Here is an 11,184-nt window from a genome sequence, read left to right as displayed (position 1 = left end):
CTTTTTGAGTAATCATTGATCGGTTTGGAAAATATACCCAAGTGTAATGTTAGGCAAGATCTCATTTTTTATTATTGGCTTCTGACATATCCCTGGAGCTTTACAATAAATTGGAAGTTAGTAACTTGATTGAACAATTCTTGTTTGGGTAAGAAGTATTCTAAGAACTTTTCTGATATTAGAGTGCATATCTTTTACCAAAAATATTTACTTTTGATGGAACTAATTTCTTAACTGGTCCAAAGGAAGATTTTCAAGTGCTGAACTGGCAAAGTGTACTGACTGATTGATTACTCCCTTTTACAACAGCTATGTTGGAAACAGAGGTCTTTGTCCCACCATGAATTGTGGAATTATGTTCAGGTAAAGGGGATGAAGCAAAATGGCTAGAATGTAAAACTTAGCCGTTCCATCCTGCTTTCTTCTGAAATCCTTCTACTACAGATTTTGTGAACTATGGAGTCTTTTTTTGCGTGTTTAAAACAATTTTATTTAGTAACATATGGTAACAATATCTATTTCTTGCATCAATAACTTCTTTTTATCTATCTCATATATTACTTTCTAACCACCCCTCCCCCGTTACTTGACCCCGCCGGTGTTATTTACTTAAAATACTAACATTTAAAGGTACCCTTAACTAATAAAAACAAAGATTAATATTCTTTTCCTTCTAAAACTCAATCATTATCAAAAATTGTCTAATGTCCACTCTTTTTCTACATATCTTCTAAACTTTTTCCACTCCATCTTAAAAACTTCGAAGTCATAGTCTCTTAAAATTCTTGTTAATTTGTCCATTTCACTCCACTTTTACCATCCAATCCCATTTTTCTGGTATTTTTTCTTGCTTCCACAACTGCGCATATAGTGTCCTAGCAACTGAAAGCAAGTACCAGATTATAGTTCTATCTTCTTTTGGAAATTTTTCCATTTGTAATCCCAACAGAAAAGTCTCTGCAACTTTCTTAAATTCATATCCCAAGATCCTAGAAATTTATTGTTGAATCATCTGCCAATACTTTTTTGCTCTTTCACAAGTCCACCACATATGTTAGAAAGAACCTTCATGTTTTTTTACGTTTCCAACATCTATCTGGAATCTTATTGTTCATCTTTGCCAACTTTTTAGGAGTCATATACCATCTGTACATCATTTTAAAACAGTTCTCTTTAATACTATGACACATCGAAAGCTTTATAGAATTCTTCCACAAATATTCCCAAGTTTCCATCTGTATTTCTTTATTTACATTAATTGCTCACTTAATTATTTGAGATTTCACTACTTCATCTTCTGTAGACCATTTTAAAAGTAATTTATATAATTTTGAAATTAATTTTTCATTGTCTCCAAGCAGAACTTTTTCCATTTCTGTTTGCTTTCTTCTTATTCCCTCAATTTTAATATCATTTTCCACCAAGCTCTTTATTTGTTGCATTTGTAACCAATCATATTTATTATTCAACTCTTCAGCAGTTTTCAATTCTATTTTGCCATTTTGTATTTTTAATAGTTGATTGTATGACAACCACTTTTCTTCACCCGTATCAGCTGTTATTTTTATTACTTCTGCTGGCACTATCCATAACGGTTTTCTCTCATCTCCATACTTCTAATATTTCATCCAAGTATTGAGCAAATTATTTCTTATATAATGGTGAGAGAAAAAACCATCCATCTTTTTTCCCCATAGTACATATAAGCGTGCAAGCCAAATTTATTTCCATGACCTTCCAACACTAAAAGTTTTTAGTTTAACAGCGTCACCCATTCTTTTATCCAAACTAAGCAAACTGAACATATGGAGCTGCCTTATACTGAATCAGACCCTTGGTCCATCAAAGTCAGTATTGTCTTCTCAGACTGGCAGCGGCTCTCCAGGGTCTCAAGCTGAGGTTTTTCACACCTATTTGCCTGGAGCCTTTTTTGGAGATGTCAGGGATTGAACCTGGGACCTTCTGCTTCCAAAGCAGATGCTCTACCACTGAGCCACCGTCCTTCCTCATGATATAACTGCTTCATGATATAATTTTAAATCTGGTAATTGGAATCCTCCTCTCTCTTTTGCATCTATTAAGATTTTCATTTTGATCCTTGGTTTCTTCCCAGCCCACACAAACTCTGAAATTTTCCTTTGCCATTTATTAAATTGTTTACTGTCTTTCACAATCTTTTATTTGGAATAAAGCTTTAGTTTCATTTTCTAGAGATGTCCTATTTCTTTATTCTGTAGTAAATCTTCATTCAATCTCCATCTTCTTGACTTTTTAGACAATTTTGTAATCCACATTATTGGGTTATGATCAGCCGCTATTTTAGGTAGAATCTCTATTTTCTTTGTTATAAGGCCTAAATCTTTAGTACTCCACAACATGTCAATCAGTTTCTAGTCCCTTCAGGATCTTCCTCCAAAAATTCTGCTATTATTTTTATTATATATTCTTTCAAATCAGTTTCTTCATCCTCAGGTACTCCTCTCAGACGTATCTGGGTCTCCATCAATTTGCAGTCATGAATTGCCACTTTTTCTTGTATTTTTAACAAGGTGGAATCATGTACTTTCACTCTCCCTTCCACCTCTTGCACTTTTTTTGATGTCACCACAGTCTCATTTCTGAGATCCTCTATATCTTTTTTTAGCTCTTCAATATCTTTTCTAATTTCTTTTTTGGAAGCAGTTATCATCTCCTTCATCTCTTTCATTATCCTGGCTTCCATTGCATCTAATTGGACCTGCATTTTCTCCAGTGAAGCAGTCCTTGCACGGGTTTGTTTATGGTCTGACATGTAAAAACACCGAAAATTTTGACCTCACCAAATTAAATTTCAACTATCAGATTTAAAAGAGTGAGGCTTGCTCTTTTCAATTAGCCCAATTTTGCTGTCCTCAGAGCCTCCTGGGCTCAGATATTAATTTTTAAAGTTTTTATTTTTTCCAAAATGGCGGTTGTGACTTTCTGCCTCACTTTTAAAAAAAATTTTCCTTTTTCCTCTAGAGGCTTCTAAAATATCATTAGGGTTTGTAGAATCTTTTGGGCTCAAGTGCCGTGTTCTACTGGAGAAAGTTTTTCTTCCAGACGTTTCGTTCTCGGCTGCGGAGAACATCCTCAGTGGCGTTGCAGCCGGAGGAGGCGCTCTGGCCTTCTTGGCTGCTGTGCATTGAGTGAGGCCAGGGCTGCTGGAGAGCTGCTATTTCTAGGCTGGAGGGGGTGTGGTGAAAGGGCAATAGGTTTGTGGATGTGCCCATTGTTTGGTGGGGCTTCCTGGAAGGGTAGTGATAAGGAAACTGGCTGTTGAATGTGACCATTTTTCTGTGTTAATTGCTGGGAGGGTTGGAAGGGGTGTGAAAATAAGGAAGATGGTTGTTGACTGTGCTGATTGTTCTGTGGAATGTACTGGTTGTTCTGTGAATTTCTGCAATCTATAGTCTGTAGGGTGTTTTGCAGAGCTGGATACCAAGAATGATGGATGGAAATGCCTTCTTCCTTTCTGTTAAAGTTGTGCTGGTGTTTGTAAATCTCAATAGCTTCTATGTTCAGGCGCCCCCTTCGCCCCTTCTTCTTCCAAGCTTTCTAGATTTCAATTTCCCACCTTCTGATTTTATTTTGTTTAACTTTAATTAGTCCCAGAATGAAAGATAGCAATCTGTACCTTTTCTGTAGTTATCTGGATCAACTCCAGTCTTGTATAGCTTTAGATGTTTAGCAGTATCAAAAAAGATTAGGATCCTGTTGAGCTTATGTCAAATAAATGACTCTGGAAACTTCTGCAGATGATGAAAATGCACCTCATCTCTGGAGATCTCTCAAAGGAGCCCCCCCCCCCCCCCCGGGACTCTCTTTTAGCCAAGATAAATCTCCTCAAAGTTTCCTGTGCAGAGAGCCAGTTTGGTGTAGTGGTTAAGTGTGCGGACTCTTATCTGGGAGAACCGGGTTTGATTCCCCACTCCTCCACTTGCACCTGCTGAGATGGCCTTGGGTCAGCCATAGCTCTGGCAGAGGTTGTCCTTGAAAGGGCAGCTGCTGTGAGAGCCCTCTCCAGCCCCACCCACCTCACAGGGTGTCTGTTGTGGGGGAGGAAGGTAAAGGAGATTGTGAGCCGCTCTGAGACTCTTCAGAGTGGAGGGCGGGATAGAAATCCAATATCTTCTTCTTCTTCTTCTGCATATCTTGGACTGATCTCTGACTGAGAAGAGTAGGCAGTAGGCATTAGAATGCCTTCCACTACCCCGAACAGAAGTTCCAGCCTGCTCCCCTTCTGAGAAGCAGTTCAGCTCGGCATTTTCCAACCCTGGAAGTCTATGGAATCTTTACCAGCCTTTGGATGGGGCACAACAGTTGACTGGCAACTCCTCTTCATACTCACTTTTCATGCCATGAGTCTTCTATCTTAGCATTAAAGGGGGCAACATATAGGGTGGAATTGTGACTCAGTGCTAGAGCATCTGCTTTGCATACAGAAGGTCCCAGATTCAGTCACTAGAATCTCTAGCCAAAAAGGGTTTTGGAAGTAGGAGATATGGAATGACTCTACCCGAGTCCCTGGAGAGCTGCTGTGAGTCTGAATAAACAGTACTCACTTTGACAGATCCATGTATTGACTTCGTAGCCCTGTTCATAGGCATAAACTATGTGGGAGCTCCTAGGCTTGAGCCCCTCCTGGATTTTCCCAGTGGGGGCTAAGCCCCCTTTGGGCAACCAACACAGGACTTGGAGGTTTCCAATTTAAATTTTCAAGGAGGAGAGATCATTATCTTCAAAGGCATGAATAGGGTGGTAGAGTCCATGTGTGATTTCCCCTCTGAGCTGCAAAGAAGTTAGTAGTATTAATGACTTTACAACCTCAGCTTCTTAGAAATGCTAATTGAGCTAAAATAGAATAAATAGAATAAAACTTTGTCTTAAAGGTGTTACTGGACTCAAACTTTGTTCAACTAGTTAATGATTGGAGGGGGGAGGAAGAACACTGTATTACTATGTTGCATACATATTGCTATAGTATTTGGGGGTTCTTTTGGCAGATAGATATTTTGTGTCTTCTTCAAGCCCATGATTGTTTACATTCATTTAAGTGGATGCTGAACCAGATCCTTTTGAAAATTAATGGCCCCAGCAAGCCTTTTTTCTTATCAAAATGACTACACTCTTAAAGACTTGGTCAAGTAGGTGTGTATTGACAATTGTTCACCACCTAGGCATAGGGTTGCCAATCCCCAGTTGGGGTCAGGGGATCCCTCAGTTTGGAGACCCTTTCCCTGCTTCAGGGTCATCAGAAAACAGCAGAGGGAAGGGAAATGTCTGCTGGACACTCCATTCTTCCCCATGGAGATCGATTCCCATAGGGTATAATGGTGAATTGATCTGTGGGCATCTGGAGCTCTGGGGAGGCTGGTTTTTGAGGTAGAGGCACCAAATTTTCAGCATAGCATCTGGTGCCTCTCTTCAAAACACCACCCAAGTTTCAAAAACATTAGACCAAGGGATCCAATTCTACATGATATGTATATCTGCAGATCTTAAAGTGACTATTCTAAAAGTGAATTTCAAAAACAGGACAAATCAAGAGACCTCTGAGATACCACTATAACCACTGGCCAACTCCCACCTTTTCCTGGGTTTGGCCCGGTCCATGGGCATTGTTGGGGGGGTGCTCCCTAAATTTATGGGGAGGGAGCTTCTCCATAAATTCATAGGTCGTGATAATGGAGGCCCCTCCCTGTGATGTCACTGGCTCCTCCCTATGATGTCACTGGATCAAATGCCTCTGGCTGGGCCCTAGCCCCCCCCCCTTGGAAAATTGAAAAGACTACGCCCCTGGCCCTGTTCATAAGTTATAGTGAACACACATACAATCCACGTGCAGTATACACAAGTTTCTTTATATGTGCATTTAGAAATTCTCAAGTAGAGCTCAACTAGTGATTTAAAACACACATTTATCCAGGTAATGGTTTCCCGTTTCATTTTAAAAGTGAACATATGTTGATTCTTTCTTACAAACAGATGCATGTATTTATTATTATCGTTACTTTATATACAATATTTATACCTCACCTAGGATCACCCGGATCCCCATGCAAGATGTACTTGTGTTGATGGTGACATGTGAGCAGAGTAAATACAAGGCACCTTCATGTGTTCACGTGTTTAAACTTTCAGTACTGGAGAAAGGAACAAGGATCTGCTTGCTCCAGGTTTAGGAATTGAGTCTCATCTCATGCACAGCTACACATGGGAATTGGTCTCTTAGAATTTCCAATGTCTCACAAACATCAATACATTTTTTTCATGGAGATAGTTTTTTAGATCTGTAATTTACAAATGCTGATAAATGTGAAAAACCTGTCTGAGTCAACAAACTACAGATTGTCCCTCAGGCAGGCATTTTCTTTATGCGATCAAGGAGAAATACAAAATGCAGTGAAGTGGCAGTACTTTCAAGGCACCAGCAGCAGCCAGAATGAATGCACTGCCACATCCAAGTTATTTGCTATGAAAGCCAGTCAATTATATTACTAAATGCTGATCTCAGAGATTGTTCACTCTCCAGGTGAAACTCATTTATATTTAAGCACCACTTAACTCAATCCTTGCTTAGAAGAGCTTACCTTTCCATGACAGCCTGAAGTTGTTTACAGCCCCACAAATCAAGGAGAAAGCAAAAAGGAACACACCAGTAGCCTAGTGCTAGAATTCACACTGCATATTCATTGACCTGCAAATTGTGACTGGACCCTTTCAGATGTTTTTAACCCACTATGAAAATTTGGATGTTGATGAGAAGAAAAAATACAAGGTGGAGATGGCTGCTAGGTTCTGTTATGGTATGGTACTTTATATTTCACTGCTCTATTTCCAATAAAATTACTGTTTCCATAGTTACCACTTAACACAAGAAATTGTATGCTAAGTCTTGGAGATGTAGAGGGATTAATACATACAAAATCCTGCTAACAACTGCTATTCTGCTTCTTAGTTACTGACGTGTCTTTGAGATAGAAAAGCAACATGGGTGGTATACATTACTTTGCATTTAAAACCAGATAGGTCCAAATATTTCCTGGGGGTGAGGAGTTCTGAGGGCCTGTTTACATGCAGCATTATTGTGATTGCCATGGAAAGTAACCTTAAGAACCTCGGGAGTCCCTGCAGAGCCATTCCTCAATGAAAGTGGTGGCAATGGCAGACAAGTCTATTTACCACTATATAAACCCTTTCTACACTAGACTTTAATCCTGGGTCAACCCTGTCCCCAAACTGACATTCTACACTGTACTCAAGTTCAACCCTGTTTTTATCTTGGGTTTTTTCACCGTTTCTACATTCACCCTATGATTATCCTGGGATATGTGGATGCTGTTTTGCCCAGGCATTAAGTCTGAAAACCACTGGAATAAAAGTGGTGCTCACAGTCTAACTCAGAGCTAGGCACAAGGCCAGTGGATTTCAGTGTCATAGGCTGAACACTGATGGCTGAACACCCTGCCTCTCACTGTTTGTGCCCCCCACTGTAGCCTGGATACACTTCAAGCCACCATGCCAAAGCTGCTGAAGCTGCAAGCAATGGGTGTACATGGACTCAGGTGTGGCCCAAGCTGCCATGTCAGAACTGGGTGAAAGACAAGGAGTCACCAATTGCCCTGTGACCTTGGCCAGTGGGAAAGCCTGGCAGTAGCAGAGCTGCCTGCAGTCCCTCCCTCCATCATGGAGATGGGGGCAGGAGCAGGGGTGAGAGAAGGCAGGCCAGGTGAGAAGGCTCTAGGCAGCAGTGCCTGGCCTGTGGGCACCACTCAGGGTTGTGTCTTGCTGCCCCTGGTGCCCCCTGCCCTTCTGATGCCCTAGGGAACTGTGTAGAGTCTGCCTAGTAAGCAACCCTTATCTGGCACACTAATACAGTTTAACAGCTACAAGTACGCTATAAAACAATAAATTCAACACTATGTACTTAAAAAAAAATCCACTTACAATCACTGTTTTCTTCTAGTATGGGGGGGGGGACCTGCTAACTTTTGATTTACACTGGGAGGGGAGGTTGCCAGTAGTAAGTGTTGAGCAAAATATAAAAATGGCACTTTTGTGCATGACATATACGTACAGATTTACTTACTCATTATTGGAAGATTCTGCAAACAAAAGAAGAAATCTCTAGGCCAGCAATGAATTAGATTCGATTTTATGCTGGAAAGCCCAGCAACAAAATAGGTTAGGTCTCAGGCAGCTAGTTCTTTAAACACACAATAACAAACAAGATGAGACTGTTTCAAGTTAGGATTGTTGTAAAATAGTATCACATATTCTGCACAGGTTCTGCAAATTCCAAACATGCATAGAGTAGAGAAAAAACCCCATGCTCTGAGCCTGTAAGGGGAGGGTGGAATACAAATCTGATTAAATAAATAAATGTTATTAAATATAGTTAAATAAACATATAGCAGTATATAAACGTGGCCCATTGTCTAAAGTGATTACTAATTTGCAAAGCACACTGGCCCTGATCTAGCAAAGGTGCTCTGTGCTGTAAGGCATCTTATGTGTGTGCAGCCAATTTCATCATGATGCATATTCATCTGAGCACAACTGAACTTGGCTTCAGTCCCACTGTCCTTTGATGAATTTGCCCAACTCCATCTGGGTTATTTGCTCACAGCCAGTATCCTCAGGGCCTGTAAAGTGGAAATCAATTCTATGCAGTGGTTTAATAGAGAGAAATACAAAAAGAATTATAAAATCATTTATTAATTTTACTAATTGTGAAATATTATATGAAGGCATCAACTCATGGAATGCGGTTATTAGTGTAATATGTTTGTTTTGCGGTTCTGACTTATTTATGCAATACATTTAAGAGGCACATCACATTTATAAGTATTAAATCATCCAGTAATTCCTAGTTATAAATAAAATCTACCCTTTTGTATTAAAGTGGCTACCATATGACCATAGGTATATCTATTTATTGTAGTCAATGTTTCCTCCAAACCGACATAGGATTGAAGTTTTCAACATTTGACTCCATTACATTTACATTTAATCCCATTTATCCCAGTATTCAGTACAGCAAATATTTAATGATTCAGACAAAACAAAGTTTCAAAATTACATTTGCAGCCAAAGAAAAAAGCTCCACGTAGGGGGCGGAATAAACCTCCCACTTCTGTTAGGCTACGTTGCAGCATAACAATAGCACCTTCAGATTCAACGCTATCCAACGCAAACAGGGGAAAGCCCATTGACTTTCCTAAATATGATTGATTCAAGTGGATAGCCATGTTGGTCTGAGGAAGCAGAACAAAGTTTGAGTCCAGTGGCACCTTTAAAACCAACAATGTTTTATTCAAGGTATGAGCTTTCATGTACAGCTTAGTCTATTGAGCTTTTCCACATTCTCATTTTCCTTGCTTGTGTGTCTGTTGCTTAGGAGAAGAGGGGATTCTGTTTCATGCATGTTTTGTCTTATATGTTGGACATAATATGATGTAATATTGATTCAACCACTAGAGGGAGCAAAGGATGTTCAGAACAGACACACACACCCCTCCCCCAAAAAAGCTTGATAACTAAGCTGCCTCATGGAAGCATAATAGTATGGAAAAATTCTGGATGAAATCTCCTTCCTGGGGTGTTTAGCAACAGACAAATGTCTGTTAAAGATGCTTTTGGTATACAATTCATATCTCAGAATTAGCCATCAGTGTTTCATGTTCAAAATATTATTTGGCAGTGTCATCAACCTAGGAGAATTTTGTTTAGTCTTAGTATTAGAACTGATATATTAGAACACTAATTATTAACTGATAACATATATGTATATCAGGTTCACAGACTACTGGGTTTTTTTTGCCAACAACATTCACAGTGATACCTTGATTCAACAGCAAACATAAACAGCAAACAGCAGGGTGGCTCAGGCTGAGTCGTCTGAAGCTGAATCCGATGAAGACAGAGGTCCTTTGTCTGAGTCATGGTAGTCTGGGAAGGGAAATCCCTCTACCAGCTTTTGATGGAGCACCACTGATATCGGTGTCCAAAGTCAGAAGCTTGGGGGTTCTACTGGAGCCCACATCGGCTATGGAGGCCAAGATAGCCGCCACTGCAAAATCCACCTTTTCCCACCTTAGGCGGGCACGACAGTTGGTCCCCTTCCTGGAGCACAGCAACTTAGCAACTGTGATCCATGCAATGGTCACCTCGAGACTAGACTACTGCAATGCCCTCTACATGGGGCTGCCCATGTCTCGGATCTGGAAACTGCAATTGGTGCAGAACGTGGCAGCCAGGCTGTTATTGGGTCTCTCTATACGGGAGCACATACAGCCAGGGCTGCGGCAACTGCACTGGCTGCCAATAGTATTCTGATTCGCTACAAGGTGCTGGTTTAAAGCCCTATATGGCCGAGGACCTGTCTACCTTAGGGACCGTCTCTCCCCACATGTTCCCCAGAGGGTACTTAGATCTGGATCGCAGAATTTACTGTCAATCCCTGGGCCGAGGGAGGTGAGACTGAAGGCTACCAGAGAAAGAGCCTTCTCAATTGCTGCCCCCCACTGGTGGAACCAACTCCCAGAAGATGTAAGGGCCTTGCGGGACCTTGCCCAGTTCCGCAAGTCCTGCAAAACAGCTCTATTTCAACTTGCCTTTAGTGAACTACAGTATAAGTAGATGACCAACATCGCTGAATGTATGGTACCAACTCTAGCACCAAAAAATGTTTTAATTAATTTACACTGTTTTCAATTGTTTAACTAGTAATTGATTGTCAATTTTAATTGTTTGCTCACTGTTTTATTGTTTGGTGTTTAATTGTTGTTAGCCGCCCTGAGCCTGCTTTGGCGGGGAGGGCGGGATATAAATGCGAAGAATAAATAAATAAATAAACTGACAGCACAATATGGAGGGTATGGTGAAAGGTCACAGGGAGCCTACTAGATATCTCCAGGATATATGACTATATATCCAAGATGTGCTGGTAGAATGCCCTACAGGCACTCTGCCCCAGCTTGGGCATTAGATTACTATGTGCTTTATGTGGGGCTGACCTTGAAGACTGTCTGGAAGCTACAGTTTGTACAGAATGCTGACTAGAGTGGGTCACAGGGACCATATCACTCCAGTCTTGTTCCACCTACACTGGCTTCCAATTTGCTTTTAGGTTCAATTAAAGATGCTGGTATTGACCTTTAA

General features: G+C 40.5%; 1 non-coding gene across 1 annotated transcript; it reads right to left on the bottom strand.

Annotated features, from left to right (window-relative positions):
* Positions 1 to 1,931: 1,931 nt before the first annotated feature.
* On the bottom strand, positions 1,932 to 1,998 carry TRNAP-UGG (transfer RNA proline (anticodon UGG)). Its single transcript has one exon. It is a non-coding gene; the product is annotated as a tRNA-Pro (tRNA).
* Between the last annotated feature and the right edge of the window lie 9,186 nt (positions 1,999 to 11,184).

The sequence above is a fragment of the Heteronotia binoei genome, chromosome 1, assembly GCF_032191835.1.
Source record: "Heteronotia binoei isolate CCM8104 ecotype False Entrance Well chromosome 1, APGP_CSIRO_Hbin_v1, whole genome shotgun sequence".
NCBI lineage: Eukaryota > Metazoa > Chordata > Lepidosauria > Squamata > Gekkonidae > Heteronotia > Heteronotia binoei.
This window is presented reverse-complemented; position numbering and strand designations above follow the sequence as displayed.